At 39.2% G+C, this 19,068-nt stretch overlaps 1 long non-coding RNA gene across 1 annotated transcript; it reads right to left on the bottom strand.

Moving 5' to 3' along the window:
* Positions 1–2,416: 2,416 nt before the first annotated feature.
* LOC132100177 (uncharacterized) lies at positions 2,417–5,391 on the bottom strand. The gene is made up of 3 exons (XR_009423093.1): positions 5,161–5,391; positions 2,748–2,902; positions 2,417–2,464 (listed from the first exon to the last, which is right to left on the bottom strand). It is a non-coding gene; the product is annotated as an uncharacterized LOC132100177 (long non-coding RNA).
* Between the last annotated feature and the right edge of the window lie 13,677 nt (positions 5,392–19,068).

Below are 19,068 nucleotides of genomic sequence, written 5' to 3' on the forward strand. Positions count from 1 at the left end.
ACTCTCTCAAGAAAGTAACTCGTAGTCTTGAACGCAAATGGAGAAAAACTAATTTGGAAGTTTTTAGAATTGCATGGAAAAACAGTATTTCCAGCTATAGACAGGCTCTAAAAACTGCTAGGGCAGAGCATATCCACAAACTCATTGAAAATAACCAAAACAATCCAAGGTTTTTATTTAGCACAGTGGCTAAATTAACAAATTACCAGACGCCACCTGATTCAAATATTACACCAACGTTAAATAGTAATGACTTTATGAATTTCTTCACTGATAAAATAGATAACATTAGAAATACAATAGCGAATGTAGATTCTACAGTGTCTAACACTTCAGTTTCATCCATCGCACCCAAAGATAAACTGCAGTGCTTTATAAATATAGGACAGGAAGAGCTAAAACTTATCACTGTATCTAAACCAACAACATGTTTATTAGATCCTGTACCCACTAAATTACTAAAAGAGCTGTTACCTGTAGCCGAAGAACCGCTTCTCAATATCATTAACTCGTCGTTATCTTTAGGTCACGTCCCAAAACCATTCAAGCTGGCGGTTATCAAGCCTCTTATTAAGAAACCAAAACTAGATCCTAGTGTACTGGCAAATTATAGGCCTATTTCAAATCTTCCATTTATGTCTAAAATTTTTGAAAAAGTTGTGTCTGCTCAATTGAGCACCTTCCTGCATAAAAATGATCTGTATGAAGAATTTCAGTCAGGTTTTAGGCCCCATCATAGCACAGAAACTGCACTTGTTAAAATTACAAATGACCTGCTCCTTGCGTCAGATCAAGGCTGCATCTAATTTCTAGTCTTACTTGATCTTAGTGCTGCGTTTGACACCATAGATCATGACATACTCATAGATCGATTACAAAACTATACAGGTATTCAAGGGCAGGCTCTAAGATGGTTTAGATCCTACCTGTCCGATCGCTACCATTTTGTTTACTTAAATGGGGTGTCATCTCATTTATCATCAGTAAAATATGGAGTGCCACAAGGATCCGTCCTAGGTCCCCTTCTATTTTCAATATACATGTTGCCCCTTGGTAATATTATTAGAAAATACGGAATTAGCTTCCACTGTTATGCTGATGATACTCAGCTATATATCTCAACGAGACCAGATGAAACTTCCCAATTATCTAAGCTAACAGAGTGTGTTAAAAATGTAAAAGATTGGATGACAAATAATTTTCTCCAATTAAATTCGGATAAGACAGAGATATTAATTATTGGACCAAAAAACACCACACAGAATCTTGTAGATTACAATCTGCAGCTAGACGGATGTACTGTTACTTCCTCTACAGTCAGAAATCTGGGTGTTTTATTGGACAGCAATTTGTCTTTTGAAAATCATATTTCCAATGTTACAAAAACTCCATTCTTCCATCTTAGAAACATTGCCAAGCTACGAAACATGTTATCTGTTTCTGATGCAGAAAAGCTAGCTCATGCATTCATGACCTCTAGACTGGACTATTGTAATGCACTTCTAGGTGGTTGTCCTGCTTCGTCAATAAAAAAGCTACAGGTAGTCCAAAATGCAGCAGCTAGAGTCCTTACGAGGTCAAGAAAATATGATCATATTACCCCAATTTTACAGTCTCTGCACTGGCTACCTATTAAGTTCCGTATCAGTTACAAATTATCATTACTTACCTATAAGGCCCTAAATGGTTTAGCTCCTGCGTACCTAACTAGCCTTCTACCACGCTACAACCCATCACGCACCCTAAGGTCACAAAACGCTGGACTTTTGGTAGTTCCTAGGATAGCAAAGTCCACTAAAGGAGGTAGAGCTTTTTCACATTTGGCTCCCAAACTCTGGAATAGCCTTCCTGATAATGTTCGGGGTTCAGACACTCTCTCTGTTTAAATCTAGATTAAAAATGCATCTCTTTCGCCAAGCATTCGAATAATGTACCTCTTAAATTGTGAGTGTAGTTGCATCTGCATTTTTATTCTTTAGCTTGGGTTAAACTAATTTTACTTTGTTGGATCAGCAGCTATGCTAATGATGTCTCTATTTTGTTTCTATGTTTTAACATAGAAACTAGGATTTACACAAGCTCCAGTCTGGATCCAGAACACCTGAGAAGAGATGATGCTGACCCTCAGAGGACCCCAGATGATGCTAACCTTGAATCAACAAACAGAAATAACAATTATTGCTACATGTGTGACTGCATCATATAATTACTATTAATTAATAATATTGATAGTTCATTGTCTAGCTGACTACGTCTTGTATTATTATTATTATTTTTTTTTATAAAATCCTGTCAATCGTGCACAAACTACTAGCTACTACTAAATATTGTAGAAACATAATTTTTTCTGTAAAGTTGCTTTGTAACGATTTGTATTGTAAAAAGCGCTATACAAATAAACTTGAATTGAATTGAATTTCCCTTGGCTTTGGATCCTCTCTCCGGATTTATGCCCACAAAGCACCTAAAGGGTCATGAAACAGAAAATATGTAATTAAGATCGGTTTTAGGACCTCCCAGAAAGTTTGAGATGTCCACTAAAAAAAAAAAAAAAAAAAAACATTTAACTCAGCTTGATGGTGTTAAACTGGATGACAAATATATTCTCTTCTCGAGTTAAGAAACATTGTTTTAAAGGCCTCAACAGAAGTATATATAACTTATAACATAACATTATTAAAATGAATGTTCTGATATAACTTATCTATAAAATGCTGGTTCTGAATTTGTTAGAATTCAACCATTACCTTTGAATGAACTCCAAGGTACACACTGCTTCCTCCTGGTACTCAAGATTAAACAAGCAGCAAACAGAGATGCAAGGCCGGACAGGAAACTGGGCCCTCACACACAACCTCGCCTTCAATACTCAGCATCCAGTGTCCACTTGTCAAAGTGTCTCCTAAAACAAGCAATATCACAATAGTAATTTTTACCTATACCATTTTTTTTTTTTGTATTTCATATTTTTACATTTACATTATATACTATATTTAGTAGGGGTGGGATAAAAATGTGATTCTTAAATGTATCACAATGCATAAGCAGACGATTCTGAATTGATTCACAAATGTCAAAAATCTATTTTCTAAATGTTAATTGATAATGTAATGTTGACGGAAAGTAAAAGGCGGATCTCTGAAACGCGGAAGTGCATGCCCGGACAGTCTGTGACGTGCACATAACTGTGTGTATCCACTGGCGCAGAGCGAGCTTTTTCAGTTCATTTATGGAAGTTGAGCTTCCATAGTTGCATATGGTCAGTGGTGGATTGATTATGCATCAAAATGCCTCCTAATGTGAAACAGACTGCAAGCACTTTGTTTTTTTCTTCCTGAACCTTCGGTTTGTTCGTTCTTTTGTCCCGTGACAACATTGGCTAGAGCGATTAGTTAATTTACAACCTTCCTTACAAATGGGTGCATAGTAGTTATTTTTCTATTTTTATAATAATAATTATTTACTCTTACAGTTATGTGATGCATTTCTGTCATGATGGTACTTTTCCATAACACTGAATATGGAAATAAAGAGTTGGTTATGGTTTATATGATGGCAAAATCACTTTGATAAAGAAGAGATATTTTTTTCTGTCTGTTTTTTTTTTTTTTTTTTTTTACTGTGGATTCAAATCTTCAAAAATGACCTTGTTGTATGATTTATGTCTTTTGAGTTCACCCTTCAAATTAGAATATAGAACTGTAGTGTTACTTGTTTAGGATTCAAAATGTTATTTGCTTTTAATTTATATCATAATGTCCTTTTTGAGCAATCATCTTATACATATATTAGACCAATATGTCAAGTCTGCCTAGGAAAAGCAATTATTATACCAGCAAACTTGGACTAAAAATTAACAAACTAGGCTATTAATACTTTGTATTGTAGGCTAGGATTATTATATTATTATATAGCCTAGTGTTTATTTACTAAACAGTCAAAAATACAAATTAATCAATACTTTATTTATAACAGGGTTTTATTTATTAAAAAAATGATAACACCACACAGATCCTCAAGAAACGGAAACAAAAACAGTGACAAATGTCAGAAATAGTGTATGGGTCTGTTTCGTGATTAAGGAATGACTTGAACCTGAAGACTTGTCAGACAAGAGGTGAGGTGAGCTAACCACAGACTGAAGACCCAGGTAAAGAATTAATTCATCTTTTCTGTTTATTATAGCATTTTAGTTTTGTATGTTTTGTAGAGTGAATGTTTGCGTAAGTACTGGATGTGTTGGGGAAGTAACACGTAACATTTAATTACATTTTGCTAAAATGAACGAAATGACTCGAAAAAAGATTCATTCATTTTGCTGAACGAGACACAAGAGTCCGAATCGGTAAAATGATCCGAACTTCCCATCACTACAACTGATGAAAAGATTCAAGGCAAAGGCGCAAAAAACTTCCGAAAAAAAGAAAAATATTCTACAACTACAATAAGTCAAGTCAACTCGTTTGTTTATTGGTCAGCGTCGTGCATGATCAGTTCACTTGTTCAAGTGTCACCGCACTGATAAGGTGCTTTTGTGCACCCTGTGCAAAAATACACACAAGATTTGCCTGCCGACATAAATATAGACACACATCTATAAATAGCATATTTAATAATTTCAAGGAAAAAGTATTTGGTTGCCCTATGGTAATAAAGTAGGCTGACTATACAAAGCAGACTTTATATCAAACAGATAAGTTAGTTTTCACAGTACCTGAAGTTAGCAAAGGCTCAAAAAATCCACATCTCACTGGTTACGTTAACCAGCACCACTGAGAATGTATATGACACACACATCCTCCGTGAGCGGCCTGACTGACCGCGAGGCTTTAGAAACGCGTTTTATTTCGGCGCCCGTGTTAACAGATGACTGCCTGTGCAAAGTTGTTTTACATCATAAAATAATCATGACGAAGTGTGCTGATAAACACGAAGTTACCGTGAATATAAACTATAAGCACTGAAACATGTCATTCATAGCGCCGGGGGATGTGTCAAATCCTACCGCGACCGCGCTACTGAAACCCCGCGCAAGTCTGCCTCGCGCCCCGCAGACGGAGAATGCTTGAATCTGGGGTTACCAGTATAAACCGTGAATGTAGATACCTTCATATACTACAAGTTACCAAACAAGAAAAATAAAAAACTGAAGTCACTTACCACAGTTGTGAATCACTCCTCTTGCCTTTACTGTTAATCTCCTCGACCGTTGAAGACCTAACGATGCAGCTCTGAAGATTTGAAATTTACAGCAAAATTCTGTAAATTTGAGTCAGACCTACACGTGACCCCAGAATGCATTGCAGTTTACAGCAATATGCTGTATTATTAAAAAACAGCCCGTGGCTGTAAAATAATGCTGTAATTTTTACAGCAATTCATTACAGTGCACACTGTGTGAGGTGGAGGTTTATGGAACAGGTAATTTCTGACACATTCTAAATTGTTATAGTGCGGTCACATTAGTGAAATTTCATGTGAAAAAAAAGGTCCATTGTTAATAGTGTAGAGATGTACGAAGCACAGCTCACAAAGATGTTACTTTCAAGCCCAACATCTTTCTGTTGGTCGAATTTGCATGATCAACTTGGAGAAGAATCATAAACACGGGACGTGATGGTAAACTGTCCATTGTGCCAATGGATGGTATGCACATGGTTTGCCTTGATGTTGAGAGTGGCGTGGGAGCTGTACCTCAGTCATGGGAAAGATGTAAATTTCAGGACACATCATCAGTAATGTACCTTTGATTCAGGGGGTGTTTCGGCCTTTCAACACTAGACACCCTCATCAAAGGTGGCCAGCTACAGGGTGATCAAACCTGAGCTTGTGTCCCATGCCCAATCATGAAAATTTGGTTGTTTACATGGCACAGCCCACGGGACTATGCAAAGCAGGAGGCGTCCTCTTCCCTGAGTCAAGCCTAGAGCTGACCGCATACCTTGTTCACCCTCCTCATGGAGGGTTGTGCCCTGGGTTCTCAAGTGGGTTATAGGGTGGGGGGATTAGTGAGAGTGTCGATAAGTGAGTGGGTCATGTTGATGCTCTATTAGTGGGTTATAGGGTGGGGGGATTAGTGAGTGCGTCAATAAGTGAGTGGGTCATGTTGATGTTCTATGAGCCCAACAAGGATCCTTTCTCTTAATCCATATCCACTGGCTGCTTCTTTCGGCCGCTTCAGAGACGGATCTAATTGTCTGTCGCAGAGCCTGTCCATGGATGCCAAGGTCTTTCAGCAGTCTGATGGTAGATGAAGCCACAAAACCTCTGCAACCCACTTCAACCGGATAGACTTTCGCTTTCCATCCCCTTTGTTGAGCGTCTGCTGCTAGTTCTGTATAGCGCAGTTTCTTGCGTTCATAGGCCTCATCCGTTGAATTCTCCCATGGGACTGTGAGCTCAGTGATGTAAACAGACTTCAATGAAGGGGACCAGAGAACCAAGTCTGGCCTAAGGGTGGTGACTGCAATCTCAGCTGGAAAGATTAGTTGCTGCCCAATATCGACAAGCATCTTCCAGTCCCGGGCCATGGCTAGCTGTCCAGCCTCTGATTTAATAGGGGGATGTTTGGGCTTCTTCTGTCCCTCTCGGATGAAGGTTTGGGCCATGATGGAATTGATTGCTCTCAGGGGCAAGGAGTTGGTAGTATTCCTCTGGCTCTCAAGAGCTTCTGCTAGACTCTTGAGGACCTGGTTGTGTCTCCAGGTGTAACGACCTTGTGTGAGGCTGGTTTTACAACCAGCCAAAATGTGTTTAAGAGTCCCTGGAGTTGGGCAGAGGGCACAGGTTGGGTCCTCTCCATACCACTGGTGGAGGTTTTTTGGAGATGGGAGCACATCATAGGTGGCTCTTATGATGAAGCTGATGTTACTTGCCTCCATTTCCCAGAGCTCCCTCCAGCTAAGCTTTCTCCTCTCCAGGCCTTCCCACCTCATCCATTGTCCCTGCTTGGCAAGAGAGACAGCCTTTGCACTTCTTTCCGCCTCCTCCTGACGGCGCACCTCCTCGACCACCATTTTCCTCCTCTCTGATGTTGAGGCCTTACGCCAAGTTGGCTTACTTGCGGTAAGGCCGAGGCCTCCTCTCCCCAACTGGACGTGCCCTACAATGTCGCTGTGCCTCAGGGCTGACATAGCTTGCTGGACCGCCTCGGATGGTTTCCATTTCCGTCCAGTTAACAGAGGTGGAACGGCATTGCTGATGGTCTGGTCCCTGGAGTCCTTCAAAGTCATCTGGAGTCTCACTTTAGAGCACTTGTACTCCTCGGTGAGGCTAGTTATAGGCAGTTTTTTTTTTTTTTTTTTTTTTTTTTCAAGGACCCCTTTGCCGTAGAGGCTGATGTTAGTCAGACAGCGTGGGACGCCGAGCCATTTCTTCACGTATGAAGTCACGGTTCGCTCCATCTTTTCCACAGTTGTTATTGGGAGCTCATAGATAGTGAGTGGCCATATTACCCGAGGGAGAAGTCCAAATTGCAGACACCAGAGTTTGAGCTTCCCTGGCAGTAGGGTACTGTTGATGGTTTCCAGACTGTTGGTAATGTCCTGCCTTACTTGCTGAACTTGGTCTTTGTCCCCAAGGCTAGCGTTGTACCATCTACCCAGGCTTTTGACAGGTTGCTCAGACACTGTTGGTATTGGGTCATCACCAATGCAGAACTTCACATCTTTAAGCTGTCCCTTAACTATTGAGATGCTTCGTGACTTGTTCGGTTTGATTTTCATCCGAGCCCACTTGATGTTCTCCTGCAGTTTTCCAAGTAGCCGCCTGGTACATGCTGCAGTAGTGGTCAAGGTGGTTATGTCATCCATGTATGCTCGGATAGGTGGAAGGCGGATCCCGTTCTTAGTTCGCTCACCCCCACCACCCATCTTGAGGCCCTGATGATGACCTCCATGGCCATTGTGAATGCCAGAGGGGATATTGTATAGCCTGCCATGATGCCTACTTCTACGCACTGCCATGATGTTGTAAAGTCGGTTGTTGTAAAGCACAGTTGCAGGTCTTCGAAGTAGGCTTTTACTAGACTAGTGACAGATGAAGGAACGTGGAAGAAGTTGAAGGATTCCCAGAGTAGGTTATGGGGAACTGAACCAAAGGCATTGGCCAGGTCAAGGAAGATGACATGGATATCTCTCTTGTCTTTCTTCGCCGCTTGGATCTGGTGCCAGATCATGCTGTTATGCTCCAAGCAACCAGAGAACCCAGGAATGCCGGCCTTCTGTACGGATGTGTCAATGTACTTGTTCTTCTCCAGGTAGGTGGACAACCGCCGTGCTATCACACTGAAAAAGATTTTTCCCTCAACGTTGAGAAGGCAGATTGGCCGAAATTGACTGATGTCTGCCGCATCCTTCTCCTTGGGAATTAGCACCCCTCCAGCCCTTCGCCACACTTTAGGTATTATTCCCTTCTGCCACACTATCCTCATGAGCCTCCAAAGATAGCGTAGAACTTCAGATGCGTTCTTGTAGAGCTTATATGGTACTCCATTCGGCCCAGGGGCTGATGCTGATCTTGCACGCCGTACTGTACTCTCTACTTCCTTCCATTTTGGAGGGCCAGTCTCCAGATTGAATTCGGGAGGTTGAATAGGTGGGATGTCATGTGGGATAACCATTTGTTCATGCCTTTTTGGGTCATAGTTGACCTTTTCTAGATGTTCTTCCAGTTCCTGCTTTGGAATTTTCAGGATTCCGCTTTTTTCCTTAGCGAAGAGATCTTTAACGAACTTGAAGGGATTTTTATAGAACCTTGTTCTTGTGTGTTCCTTCTTCTTGCGAAGTTTCCTTAGGTTCTCTGCTCTTCGCAAGGTTGCCAACCGACACTTAATGTCCCCCTGGAGTAGCATGAGACCCTCTCTCTCTGCATCAGATGCCTTCTTCCACTGCTTTCTCAGCTGCCTTCTCTCTCTGACCAGCATATCGATCTCTTGCTGCCTCCTGGATCTGGCTGGTACTGGTATTGCTTTGTCACTTCTCCTTGTGTTTACTCCAAAGCACTCTTCTCCGTAGTGGTAGATTATGTCACCCATCCTTTCCAGCTTTTTTTCCACTGTGCCCACTTGTTGCTCCAGGATTTTTGTCAGGTCGTTGTTGACTATTTCCCACTCTCTCTTTTCAACAGCTTTGGGCCACTTCACACTCGGTCTGTGCCCTTTGATCTTCTCCTCCTTGGGAGGTCTCTGTGGTTGAGTGGGTTCCTCCACCGGCATTTCTGTGCTTGTATTATCCTCCTCAGTAACAATGGTGCTGATGCTCTGCGAACTTTGGTTTTTTTCCCGTCGCTGTGCTTCAATCGACTGATTTGACTGGTTACTTCGTAGGAAGTACTGGCCAATGCGAGGCCCTTGTTTCTGCTCTCTCAAGCACCCTCTCTTTCCTTGGTGTGTCCTCAACCCCCTGTATGATGTTATTTTCGCCCAGCCACAGGTGCACACTTGAAGAGAGTGTCCAGCTGCTGCTGTGGTTGTCTCATGTGCCGTGTTCTTGCTCGTAATCATGTCCGTTCCTAGGTCTGTAACCATGCTGTCAGTCATTGAGCCATCTTGCGCCCCCGCTCTCGCAGGCTCTGGGGGTATGTTCCTTTGTTCACTTTCTGTAGCATTTGGCGGGTGTCTCCAACAAACTGAAACAGCGTTGGGTAGCTAGCCCATGACCGCCCCAGTGGGGACTATTCCCTCCAGTCAGCTGTCTCTCCAAGCTGTCACACAGACTTTCCTATGTTGTCAGCTGTCCTTTCAAAGCGGTCACTGGACAAGTCCAGATACTCAGAATCATAAACACGGGACGTGATGGTAAACTGTCCATTGTGCCAATGGATGGTATGCACATGGTTTGCCTTGATGTTGAGAGTGGCGTGGGAGCTGTACCTCAGTCATGGGAAAGATGTAAATTTCAGGACACATCATCATTAATGTACCTTTGAATCAGGGGGTGTTTCGGCCTTTCACTTATGATTTATGTAATGCAAATCATATGCAAATCGTTGCAGGTACGTTTGGTGTTGTGTCATGCAGGTAATCCCTTCAATGCAAAGTGAGAGCAGCTGAGAAGATCGCTGGTGTCTCTTTCCCTTCCCTCCAGGACATTTATGGAACCCGTCTCACCCGTAAAGCCCACCCACCCGTCACACAGCTTGAAGGACAGCTTCATTTATCAGGCTGTCAGGAAGCTGAACTCCATCCTGATCTTGCACCCACTCATCTCTGAACCACCCCATATTGTCAGTCATACATAGAGTAAATGAAACAGATCGGATTTCTTTAATAGTACTGTGATCAAATATTTTGTTTCAGTCTCATACCTTTGAGCTCTGTGAATGGAGCTGTTTTTGACAAGGTGAAAAGGATTTACACAGCCATTGAAGAATGTTAACAAAGTATGTTGCAGACATTTCATGAAGACCCTAAAGAATCATACCAACTTGTGAAAAATGGGCATCTGATGTCAGCTCTTTGTTTGAGTTTTGAGCAGACTCCTGTGGTGCTCCTGTTTTGCATTCTACTTTATTTAAATACACACAAAACAACATGGAAATGATCAGCGATCAGAGTGGTGGAGTGGAAATCAGGAGAGATGAACTAAAGGTCTAGACAAAAGCAACTTTGTACAGCTGTACTTTCACACTATGTTCCTGGTGATTTGCATTGTTCTGAGAATTTCCACTGGCCCTTCCATATTGTAATGTGTTTTCTATTGAGTTTACCTATTCTATACAATGTCAGATCAGTGAAAATCTTGGGTTTACCTCAGGAATCCTTTTTTTTAGTAAATCTTCAGTGACTGAACAATTTTCCACCAGAGACTAAAACACAATCTCCTGGACACAACCTTACAAAGCAATAAAAATGGGTTTAAAATGGACAAAACATGAAAGAAGAAGAATTGGTTAGTGTAAACAAATGTTGATCACAGTCTACATTGTCATTTGTCCAGATGTTGTTGATAATCTTCTGTATGATAAACAAAAATTCAAGACAGAATAAATCTGTAAACATCACAGAATTTAAGAAATGTTGTTATCAGCTGAACATTTCTTTTCATTACTTATTTATAAGGGTATTTTAATCATTATACCAACAGAGTTAAAGCTACAACAAATTAGCTTTTTTACGGAATTATTAAGAAAGAAATGTCCTACAAGAATCGTAAAGCCTGAAATGTTTGATCTTGTGGGAAATACTTTTTCAAAAATAATTTCCCTCCACATTTATAATTTAAAGCTCCCATATTGTCAGTTGAAATTTCCTGGCTTTGTTCATGATAACTGAGGTCTAGGGACACTTGTCAGTCCACAGTAAAATGCACACTGCCTGTTTAAGTAGCTGTGATTTTTCACGAACCGTTGTGACTTCCATAAAAAGTTGACGTTAGAACCACTCAGTTAACCTCCTTCAGTCACCACCCGAGCACCGCCCACCGTCCCACTCTCCTTCTGTCAAACCCTTAGACAACATTGTGTCCGTGCCACTCTTGAGCACTGTGCAACAAGACTGAAACATGTCGAAAAGGTTACTTTAACCACAAAACCAGATTGGCTGACCTGTAACGTTACACTCGACGATCTGACAGCATTGTTACAATGAGATGGATTACATCTAACGTGAACAGTAAAGACAAACTCATCGTGTCTATCTAGAATGTAGCTATAAAAATTGTTGCCTGCTGTAATTAAAATATATATCTTCAACATGACATTATTTTTCCAGCCACAATAAATCACAATGATGTACATACAATTACAAATGATTCTATATAAATTGTCAGGTTGTTGTTTTACACACATGCACAGACATTTTTTCATGCACGACATTGTGAGATGCAAGAAATATATGTCAAGAAATCTGTATTACGTCGATTCTGGCACCCAACATCACAACTAGATGATATTTTAAGCTCCTTACGAAGCTGAATCTGCGCTGGTTTGAGTGGGCCACCTTCAGTTTCCTCTTTGTTTTGCTGCCTCCAGCGAGTGCTGTGAGGTCACCTGACCCTAGTGACCTGTGGTTGGCCTGGCCACACTTCACTCAGAAAACAACAGGCCAATCAGAAGAGGCTCATGAATATTAATTAGACAGGCTAAAACCGACCTGTTTTTAGCAGACCTTAAATTTGGAATCTTATTACACCAAACTATTTTGGGTTCAATGCGCAGTTTGTCCTGTGGGTAGCAGTAATGGAAATAAAGTTAATCATCAAAAGCTGCTTAATTCAAATCTGTGTTGACTGACTGTCACAGAACCAGAGACAGACACATTTTTACAGTGCTGTACATTAAAACCAATCACACATAATTCTGTTGTGTTGTTGAATTTAATAACCAATCAGAGGCGTTCAGATGAGTCATCACTGAAACACCAGTGTTTTGTTAAGTGTGTGCGTTCGCCAACGAAATTCTGCTTTCACGTTAGAAACAACAAAATGCAGATGTGCGTACGAATGTAAGTAAGATATTAATTTCAGTGTAATCAGCTTCAGTGATCTTTTGGGTAGTTTTTGAGAGTGCTTGAACTCTGGCTAACCTGAAGTCAGTGATCATTTTCTTTATTCATTTAAATGTTCTTTGTTCTCTTTCTGTACAATGAAAGTGTTATAATTAGTAACTTACAATGCTTTTATAAAATTCACATTGAATATAAAGTCAGTCATATTAAAATTATTTTAAGGCATGACAGCTATATCTTGTATTTAAAGAGATACTCCACCCCCAAATGAAAATTGTGTCATTAATCACTTACCCCCATGTCGTTCCAAACCCTGAAAAGCTTAGTTCGTCTTTGGAACACAATTTAAGATATTTTGGATGACAACTGGGGGTCTAGAAACTGTCCCATAAATGCGCTGTTTTCTTTTACATCAAAGCTAAATACACGTAAGCAAGCAAATCCTTGTAGCGTGGATGACACAGAAGAGCACATGCAGCATACAGTGAAATGGAGAGACAAAGAAGAAACTGTTGACAAAGGAATTGTTGAATAAAGTTGTTATTTTTGTTTGCTTTGCTAATTAAAAGTATTCTTGACGCTTCATAACGTTACGGTTGAATCACTGATGGCAGATGGACTATTCTGATGATGTCTTGCATACTTTTCTGGACTTTGACAGTGTAACTTATTTGGCAGTCTATGGGACAGTCTCAAGCCTCCCAGTTTTCATCCAAAATATCTTAAATTCTGTTCCAAAGACGAACGAATGACATGGGGGTAAGTAATTAATGACAAAATTTCCATTTTGGGGTGGAGTAACCCTTTAAGTAAAACAACAGTTTTTATGCGCAGTTAATAGATTACACTATTAGGCTACTTTGCTTATCACCCATTATAGCTCAACTAACAATCTATAAAGGTGCAAAATGCATTTACTTACACATATTTGAGATTCGAGATATTTCATGATATAGTTAACTAGTTTCTGAATATTTCGAATAAAAAGTAAAAAATAAATAAAACATAATCCTGTATCAGTTTTAAATTTCTGGTTACACTGCTTTAATAGCTGTCGGTGTGTTTTAGCTGCAGTCCGCTCTGGGGTTGAGTGACGTTAAACTGTCCTGGACGAGACTCCCCTACCGGGACATAACACACGAGGAGAAAAAACCAGCAAGGTAGGTACATTAATCTATAATAACTGCATTAGGGTGCAGTTAATCAAATTTACATTTATTCATTTTACATTTATTCATTTAGCTGACGCTTTTATCCAAAGCAACTTACAATTGCTACATATGTCAGAGGTCGCACGCCTCTGGAACAACTAGGGGTTAAGTGTCTTGCTCACGGACACATTGGTGCCTCACAGTGGATTCGAACCCGGGTCTCTCACACCAAAGGCATGTGTCTTATCCACTGCGCTAACACCACCCCCAAATAAACCATGATACATCTCACTTCCACTGAAGCTCAACAAGCTCTTTAGAACCTGCTGGAGAATATGATTATCACAATATGTATGTTTGATTTACAGGACTTGTGCTGATAAACATTAATCTGGAACCACAGATTGAATCCAGATGTTTAGATGTTATTGTAATTGTTCCGGTTGCTGATATATGCATATTTATATAGAATGTTTCAAACAAATTTAATGAAGCATGCAGGACAATTTAATCTTAAGATGAAAATGAAAAAGTAATTAGCTGAATGTATCAGTGTACATACAATATGGTGAATTATTGTTTCATTTTATCAAGGAACACATTAATTTCTTTTTTCTTTCCCAATTTGTTTGCTTGTAAATTGTTTTTTACTTTATCTTGGAAGTTGACCGAAATAAACTAATCAAATTTCATCAATATCACAGTTTATATGAAACACAATTGAAATTACTCTTTAAATTTCTCTCATCCACTAATAAATACTGACAAAATATATATATATATAATTAATTCACTCAGATTTGACAATATATATATAATTATTTCACTCAGTTAATTTATTACTGTACAATTTTCATTAAAGCAGTAAGCTATTTCAAGCCCTGTGATAAAGTGATACTAAAGTGTGTTGTTTGATTTTCAAGTATGTGAATGTGACCATGATTGTCTGAGTCACCTTGTTTTAAACCTGAACACACAATATATGAATGTCACTGTGTTGACTATTAAATAGACTTCACTAAAAGACTCTCTTTCTCTCTATACTACACTTTAAACATTTAACTCCTATGTATATAATATAAAGTTATATTTGAGAAGACATCATGTGCTATTTATGTGCTATTAACATAGACTAAAAAAACATGGACGTAGTGTCCGAGACGTCACCCATAGACTCCTGAAGAGCGTTTTTGAAGCTCAAAGTGTGCAGAGTGCGTCGTCGCCATCTTGGCAGCGTGTTATCACGCAACTTTCCCGGAAAATCAAAAATGCCTAACCCACCTAGCTTGACGGCAGTATCAGCAGCGGCAATCCACCTGTCACTCAAGTGGCCACGCCCTTAATAATGCAGAACTTTAAGGCTTAATATAATTTATATGGATGATTTATAAAAAAATTCACCCACTTCACAATTGTGATGAAGGGCAACATTAGCTATATAGACCAAAATCTATATAGTTTTTTTTTTTTCAGCTTTTTTTCAGGGGAGTCTATGGGACTGACTCTCTTTTGCAGCCAGCGTCAAGTGTACGTTATCTTCTAAAATCTTACTCCAGTATGAGTGAATGCAAATTTGACTAAATTAATTAATTATTTAAAAAATAAGAACTCCAAATGAACTTTTTGGAAGTCCTGTCTGTCAATTTCCCAGAAGCTCTCCATTGGCAGTACTTCACGTCACGAAGCTGCACACCATCCAAAAAATTTAAAATGATCCAAAGAGGCAGGAAAGTCAGAAAAAATACATTGAGAAAAACAACAACGACCATTGTTGAAATCTAGTCATTATAAATGGTTCAGTTGAGTGAAAGCAATAGACACAGTTGCGGTCCAAAGTTCAAGTTGAGCTTCATTGTCATCCCACTACATGTGTGGACATACAGTGGAACAAAATGTTGTGTCTCGCAGGACCACGGAGCTACATAAATAAACAATATAAACTTACAACACTAGATGAACTGTAACGTACTGGATCCAGGTGACTGCAGTGACCCTCTGATCTCGATACAGACTGGATCTGGTGGCTACAGTGACCTCGGAATAAGAGAGAAACTGACAAATATTAGCGTAGATGCCATTCTTTTAATGATGTAGGAAGTACATAGGGTGTTATGGGAAGTGTTCCCGGTTCCGGTTTACCTAATTAATGCAGCCTAAAAATCCTTTAACGGATTTGGATATTTGGATATTAAAAAGCATATTAGTATGTTATGTGTAAGCCAGGTTAAAGAGATGGGTCTTTAATCTAGATTTAAACTGCAAGAGTGTGTCTGCCTCCCGAACAATGTTAGGTAGGTTATTCCAGAGTTTAGGCGCCAAATAGGAAAAGGATCTGCCGCCCGCAGTTGATTTTGATATTCTAGGTATTATCAAATTGCCTTTTTTAAGTTTTGAGAACGTAGCGGACGTAGAGGATTATAATGTAAAAGGAGCTCATTCAAATACTGAGGTGCTAAACCATTCAGGGCTTTATAAGTAATAAGCAATATTTTAAAATCTATACGATGTTTGATAGGGAGCCAGTGCAGTGTTCACAGGACCGGGCTAATATGGTCATACTTCCTGGTTCTAGTAAGAACTCTTGCTGCTGCATTTTGGACTAGCTGTAGTTTGTTTACTAAGCGTGCAGAACAACCACCCAATAAAGCATTACAATAATCTAACCCTGAGGTCATAAATGAATGGATTAACATTTCTGCATATGACATAGAGAGCATAGGCCGTAATTTAGATATATTTTTGAGATGGAAAAATTCAGTTTTACAAATGCTAGAAACGTGGCTTTCTAAGGAAAGATTGCGATCAAATAGCACACCTAGGTTCCTAACTGATGACGAAGAATTGACAGACCAACCATCAAGTCTTAGACAGTGTTCTAGGTTATTACAAGCATAGTTTTTAGGTCCTATAATTTACACCTCTGTTTTTTTTTCAGAATTTAGCAGTAAGAAATTACTCGTCATCCAGTTTTTTTATATAGACTATGCATTCCATTAGTTTTTCTAATTGGTGTGTTTCACCGGGCCACGAAGAAATATAGAGCTGAGTATCATCAGCATAACAGTGAAAGCTATCACCATGTTTCCAGATGATATTTCCCAAGGGTAACATATAAAGCATGAAGAGTAGCGGCCCTAGTACTGAGCCTTGAGGTACTCCATACTGCACTTGTGATCGATATGATACAACTTCATTCACTGCTACGAACTGATGGCAGTCATATAAGTACGATTTAAACCATGCTAATGCACTTCCATTAATGCCAACAAAGTGTTCAAGTCTATGCAAAAGAATGTTGTGGTCAATTGTGTCAAACGCAGCACTAAGATCCAATAAAACTAATAGAGAGATACACCCACAGTAGTAGTAATTACCATGCACATTGTGTCAAGATGATTTACGACTTTGACCTTATACATGTTGAACTTCCGGTGACATTTTGATGAATGGGTTGAACTTTCCGAATGAGTTCATGGGGTTAACCTATTGACCCCTTGCCACGCATCGATCATGTGGTTTTGACAGAAGCTTTTGCCCTATTGACCTAGTTAGTCCTAAATCATAGTTTTGACGGGTAGTTTTGCGCTATATGAAGAGAACAGATGTATTTTGCCGGTTGTTTGAACTTTGTCCCAGTTATATGGGTTTGTGTATGGTTATGTGTGTGCGTGTGTGGTTACATGGCTTGTGTCACAGGCCTGCGCCCCCTCCTGAGCAGTATATAAATGGGGTCGGTTATTTCATATATGTGACATTCAGTTATTTCACATTTATATATAAAACATTCTATAATTTATATAATCTAAAACAATTAAAGGTTGAAAAAACATTTAGTTATTTCACATTCATATGTAAAACATCCTATCCTTTATATAATTTATATAATATAATAATTATCATGCTAAAGTTGAAAACATACGTTCTTTATATTCTATCCTTTATATAATTTATATAATATACATAATCTAAAGCAATTTAACTAAGTTTGAAAAATGTTCTGTTCTTTAAAAGAATATAAAATAAAAAGCTTACTAAAACCAATTGGCCTACCTTATTTTAGAGAGAACCTACAGCTTGTGAAATGGGCTCACAGCTCCATCTGTCGGACTCTCTCTGAATCAGCGATCACAATGAGACACGGTCAATGTTTTGTTAGGGTTAAAATGATTCTTTAGTTCTCTCTGTCTGACATCCACTCCTTTTCATGTGTCAGTACAGCGGAACTAAAGTTGAAAAACATTCTATTCTTTTAAAAGGTTATAAATGAAATGGTTATAAAAATATACTGAAACCGATTGTTTCAGATAAACAAAATCCATTCTACATTTTTTAGAGAGCTGAAAGAGGTGTTTTCACATCACCTTTTCTGACCCGCGGTGCTCCAAAAATCAGTCCCTGTGTGTGTGTGTGTGTGTGTGTGTACGCACGCCACAGTTCACAGTTCCTCGTCTGACTTTACTATAAAATCATAATATCTTTAAAGATTTTGTTAATTAAAACCATCGTATCTCATGCAGGAGTAGCATGTTTTTGACAGTTTTCTGACGGTTCCATCTATGAATTACGGTTGGTCCGCGTCTATGCATCTCTTGTGCCCACTAATTTATGGTGACACGGGTGACCTTGCTCCGTTTCCACAAATTGTACAGGTCCATTCATAGAACAAGGATCACACCTAGTGGTCACTCAACACCGATTTCTTTCATACGGTCACCTTTATAAATGCAATTTGATGCGTTCAAAGCATCACTTGTACACAGCAATGTAAATGTATTAAATTGTTTATGCATATTAACCAGATTGCTGTCTTGGGCAAGCAGAGTTGTCAACTGATGTCAACTGTCAGTGACCTGGTGATTCAATCTGATCTGAAAATTAATAAATCACACCATCTCTTTACACTCTACCTTTTGTGTTAAAACATGTGAACTATCCATATGACGTGACCATTTGTCGTTTTTTCCGGGTTATTGTCGGTGATTCGTCAATGTTATCCATAGCGCTCTCTATCTGAAGACGTATCTGTGGACCACGTGGCGCGGGTATTATGTTGCATTCATGTCTCTCTCTCTCTCTCTCCCTCTCATGCATGTGTACACATTCATTCGTCTCCAAGTCTTATTTTCTTTGTTTAAATTAATATAAACACATTATACATTCACAAACAATATAAAACAAAACATTTACAATAGTTTTAGTCATCTCTAAAAATATAAATTTTACCAGGATCGGGGAAAAAATATATTTACATTTATTCATTTAGCAGACGCTTTTATCCAAAGCGACTTACAGATGAAGACAGTGGAAGCAATCAAAAACAACAAAAAGAGCAATGATATATAAGTGCTATAACAAGTCTCAGTTAGGTTAACACAGTACACGTAGCATGGGATTTTAAATAATATAATAAATAAAAAGAAAACAGATAGAATAAAAAATAAAAATAAAAAAGAATAGAGCAAGCTAGTTAGA

Source organism: Carassius carassius, chromosome 2 (assembly GCF_963082965.1).
Source record: "Carassius carassius chromosome 2, fCarCar2.1, whole genome shotgun sequence".
Classification (NCBI taxonomy): domain Eukaryota; kingdom Metazoa; phylum Chordata; class Actinopteri; order Cypriniformes; family Cyprinidae; genus Carassius; species Carassius carassius.